This window comes from Tarenaya hassleriana, unplaced genomic scaffold, assembly GCF_000463585.1.
Source record: "Tarenaya hassleriana unplaced genomic scaffold, ASM46358v1 Cleome39, whole genome shotgun sequence".
NCBI classification, from domain to species: domain Eukaryota; kingdom Viridiplantae; phylum Streptophyta; class Magnoliopsida; order Brassicales; family Cleomaceae; genus Tarenaya; species Tarenaya hassleriana.
Window position 1 is genome coordinate 433524 of NW_010966822.1, and position 5356 is coordinate 438879.

The following is a 5356-nucleotide window of genomic DNA, read 5'->3' on the forward strand; positions in this document are numbered from 1 at the left end:
TATAGATGGATGAAGTTGAGTTTGAAGGCTGATCATTCAAGACGTATAAACCATTAACTAGATAACCATTACCATAGTAAATATCGTCTCGATAAATCATCAAACTCGAGTTCTCAATCACAAATCGAAAACCATCCAGATCCAGACAAGAAATAGAAATAATGTTTCTGCTAATCGCAGGAACATAGTAACAATTACTAAGTTCTAAAACAAGTCCAGAAGGAAGATGCAAATCGTAAACGCCAACACACAATGCAGCAACTCTTGCTCCATTTCCGACGCGTAGATCCGCTTCTCCCTTAGCTAGCATCCTACTTCTTCTTAGTCCCTGCACATTTCCACAAATGTGTGAGGCACTTCCGGTATCCAATACCCAAGAAGATATAGTACAGATGTTAGCTTCTATAACATGAATACCTGAGGCAGAAGCTTCACCAAGCTTCTTATCCTTCAGATCCTCCAAGTAAAGGTGACAATTACGCTTCCAGTGTCCAGACACTCCGCAGTAATGACAGTCACCCTTATCGGGCTTAGGCTTGGGCGTAGAGGCAACTTTTGCCTTTTTCGCCGCCTTCTTTTTGGCTTTACCCCGCCGCTTCTTGCTGGAGTTCTTCTCCACAGCAAGCACAGTCTTGGGCACCACTATATCCTGCTCGGCCGATTTCAGCATCCCATGCAGTTCGGCTAAGCTCTTTGTCATCCCGTGCATATGGTACTGCATAACGAACTGGTTATAGTCCTCGGGTAATGACATCAGGATCAAGTCTGCAACCAAGTCACCATCAAAGTTCACTCCCATATGCTCAAGTTCCTCAACATGAGCTCGCATGTTGAGGACGTGGGTGTTTACAGAACTGCCTCTCGGCATATCCGTCTTCACTAGAGCTTTTAGCGTCTTGTACTTTTCAGTACGCGCTAGCTCCTGAAACATGGTCTTGAGCTGTTCGATCATATCAAACACTCTCTTCCCCTCAAACTGCTTTTGCAGATTCGGGGTCATGCTTCCCAACATGAGACAGGAGATCTCATTGTCGTCTGACTGATGCTTCAACCAAGCATCCTTGACGGCTCTCGAGGCATTGGCCGCAGGCTCTGGTTGTAGAGCCCCTTCCAGGACGTATGACTTTTTATCGTGCTTGAGAACTATTCTCAAGTTACGATACCAGTCTAAGAAATTTGTCCCGGTCAATTTATCCTTCTCAAGGATAGATCGCATCGTCAAACTCGGTACGCTACCGGTTGACGCCATGTCCTACAAAAGAGACAAAACATAACGAACAAAACAAATGCAGATTCTATTAATGATCTACTACCAGCTAGTCCATCATCAATCAGTGTCAATCTATCTATGATCCACTACCAGCTAGTCCATCATCAAAACAGTGACAACACAGATGTAAAGATAAGCTATATTCCCATAAAGAAAACTAACCCTACAATAATTTTCTATATGGGACTAAGATCCGTATTTCGCATAAGAACAAGTTTTTACACTCAGTCTTATGCTATTTAGGTAGACATCTAATGTCAATCATATCTAATATGACTCTTAGATCCTTTATGAGACTATGATATCGAATATCATTGCATACTTGTCTCATCTGTACCATTAAGTCTCAAGTCAAACTTGACAACTTAACCCAAGATAAACCATATTCAAGCTGTAGGAACCACGATTTCCTACCCTGCCTCACAAGGATAATCCGGCACGCTCAGCTTTGGCATGACCCGTGTTACGGATGATCGATGCCTTGATAGGTGCTCTAGTAATGGGAGGTACACACTTAGCATTACATGAATAAGGGTTTTTCGAAACCGCACCTAGATCAAGCATCTACTTTCAAGCTATGAGACTCACCATTTCTCCATCTTGCCTCACCAAGATAATACGGCACACCCAGCTTTGGCATGGCCCATGACACGTACGATCGAGGCCTTGACAAGTGCTTTACTTATAGAGCTTCTAGATCTAACCGGTTTCTGTGCAACGATTGTTCATAATCCGAATAGACCATCCATTCGATTATGTAATCCCAATCCCGGAGCTCCCACTAAATCAAGCATATCTAATATCTCGATTAAGTTACATGCATTCATTCACTATGGACCATCCATAAGAATAAATCATGTCTATTTGAGTCACAGTTGATCAGATTAAGCAACGATTGCATAATCGGACCTCGAAAACGAAGAATTTCAGAATCTGTACCTCGGACCGTCCGTTCTGGATACAGAACGGACGTTCCAGGTTTGATAGAACGATCGTTCTCGACTTCAGAAGTCAGAACGGACGTTCCTGTCCAAAACAAGCCGGAACGGACGTTCGTGGTCTATACCCTTTTGATTCTCCAAGTACCTCACTGGCAATACTCTTAATACTAGACGACATATCTAACCACATTTCATTTGCATCTTTATCTTCTCTCCACACCTTCTGTAATATCCGAATCCCATAAGAAATATCTAATTATTTTTAAGGAATAAATAATTAATAAAAAGGACCCAAATAATAAGACGGAGAAGAATTCGGAATCGAAAGACATTCAAGAAGGCCTAAAAATGGATAGAGAAGCCGGACTAAAAGGCCAGAATATGTCGAAACGGACGAAAAACGCTGACTTTCTTCCACTTTTGGTCTGGGGAAGAAAATGCCGGAAAACGTTGACTTTCTTCCACTTTTGACCACAATTATTTCGCGACAAATGTGACCCACGCGCCGCCTGCTTCCACTCACCGCATAGTGTGCAACATGGACTGGTCCCCTGCCCCATTTTCGGGTCCAAACTCTCTCCAAAATCGGGCTTTTAACTGGCTCCAACAGTTGAAGATCACTATTCTGCAACCCAGAGACTGGTTCTTCGAAAACAGAAGAAAAGAGAGAGAATCAGGGAGAATTGAGGTGCAACCAGCGCGGAAAATCAAAGAGGGTCAACTATAGAAGGTTTTGGAGAATTTCGCAGCGTGAAACCACCTGTGGAACTCGCACAGGTTCGGAGAAGATCACCTATTGCAGAAATCCGAGGTGAGTGGCTTTGAGTTAGATTTGTGAGATTCAATTCTTATGTCTAATGGTGTAGATTGATGTTTCTTCAAGGATCTAGGACCTACATAATGATTAATGATGATTTGATAGCAATTGGAATCGAAAACGGATCGAAATATGGTGGAAAATTGCAAAAATGAGGTTGAAACATGCGAAAAAGATGAAGCGCAGAAGCCAAGACTGGACGAACTGCCAGTTTCGGACCGGACGGTGTGACACCCGTATCCTGATTCTCGTCGCATGATATGCCACATGGACGAAAAACAAATAAAATAATGCAAACAAAAAAAAATACGAGAATTTTAAAACTCTTTAATATCAAACACGCAGCGGAAATTAAATAACATTTAAGTCTCAAAATACTCATGTCCGCATTAAAAAGGTACAATCGTACAAACATGGAAATCGTTTTCCATCGCTTAAATTATTCAATGAAAGCAAGCCCCGTACACGATGCTGTCTCTTGAAGTCTTCGTCGCCTCAAACGTGCTACTCGTGCTCCTCGTGATCTGAAAAGGTGAAACCACAAGGGCTAAGCACAACTGCTTAGTGAATAACCCGGGTTGGATCCGGTAAAACCCGTTCCCAGCGAGAACGGTATTAAAACGATAAAACACAAGGTATAATATTCAATATTCAACACGCATACATATCAGTACAGTCTCATTTTCCCGGACTTGGTCCGGAGCTGACCAGTTCCTGGTCTGGCGGACCGGAACTGGGCAGTTCGGCCGTTCGCGTTTTCAGGTTTCTGGTCCGACTTCGATTGCTCATAATTCACTCGTTTCTTAACCAAATCGCGCACCGTTTGTTTCTGAATGTTCATTGGGATGTCCTTTTTTTATATCCAAGCAATAGATTATTTAAATATCATGTATACATGACGAAAAATGATTCGTAATGCCTGTACCTCGAAAAATCGCGATTCTGCAAATTTCAGTTTTTCCACAATTTTCGTTTGTTCATATCTCCTTCGTTTTTCAGCCAAATTAAGTGCCGTTTGTTTCTAAATTCTCGTTGAAATGTCCTCTATCAAACTCAATTAACGAATCATCGAGATAATACAATCACATCGATGAAAACGAGCTTACACAGACGCAACTCAAGCCACTCACCTCTGTTTTGGTTATGAGCTGTCTTGGCCGAGATTTGTGCGACGTTTCTGGGTTTGCTCTCCGTCAAGAACTCCTAGAAACCTTCTAGGACAGTCCCTCTATACTTCCACGAGCTTCCTTTCTCTCCTCTCCCTTTCTTTCTTTTCCTCTTTCTCCCTTTACCTCTCTTTCTTTTTCTGCAGAGTTGTTCCGAACATGGCTGAGTGAGGGAGATGATGAGGGTATTATGAGCGAGAGGGAGAGCTAGGCGTCGAGGGGACCAGTTTAGGGGTTAGTTGGTGACTCCTGAATTTGGGAATGCCTTATGAAAAGATCGGTTTTACGCGAGAAAAACATGTGGGAACGCGGTTGCTTCGCTGGCAGAAATTGCACTGCCGGTCCGCCGGACCAAGAACTTGGTCCGCCGGACCGGATGACCAAATCAGAATTTTGGTCCGTTCATGCTTCTTCGGTCCGACTGAGCGTTCTGATCCGGCTGACCACGTTTGGTCAGCTCCGGACCAGACTCTATTTCCTCTTCTCGATTCGTTTCTTTGGTCCGACTTCGTTGGCTTGTAACTTACTCGTTTCTTATCCAAATTGGGCGCCGTTTGTTTCTAAACGTTCCTTGAAACGTCCTCTTTTGATTCTAACTATCCATTAATCCAATTATCACACCTATATCGTGGGTAATGATTCGAAATTCTCGGACTTAGATTACGTTCGCGTTCTTCTCTGAAATTAATTAAATATTCAAAACCGGATTCGGGTTATTACAGTCCGTTCCAGACCTTCTGGAACGGACAGACCGCGCACTCTGGACCGTCGGGTCTGGACTTGGTGGACCGTCCGTTCTGGACTTCCGGTCCGTCCGTTCCAGACCCTTCTGTCTCGGTTTTTGTCGTTTTCCCTCGTGCATTTGTCCTTCCCTGCGTGTGTGACCCTGTAGGCTCATTCGATATAGCAGTATAATCCGAAATCTCTATTTCGGATATACAAGTCATAGGCGGTCTCTAGCAAGACACTATGACTACCTATCTCGAATAGAGTTTGTTCGTGATCTTTACGAACGCCAGAGATGATTCCGGTTGATGATCCTTTTGTATCACGATATCATATGTCGAACATAAGGCATGGACAAGCCACCTTATCTGATTCGACTGCTTTCTCGTTCACTGAGTTCGACTATCTGAAATAGACGACGTTCGTCTATAGGGCG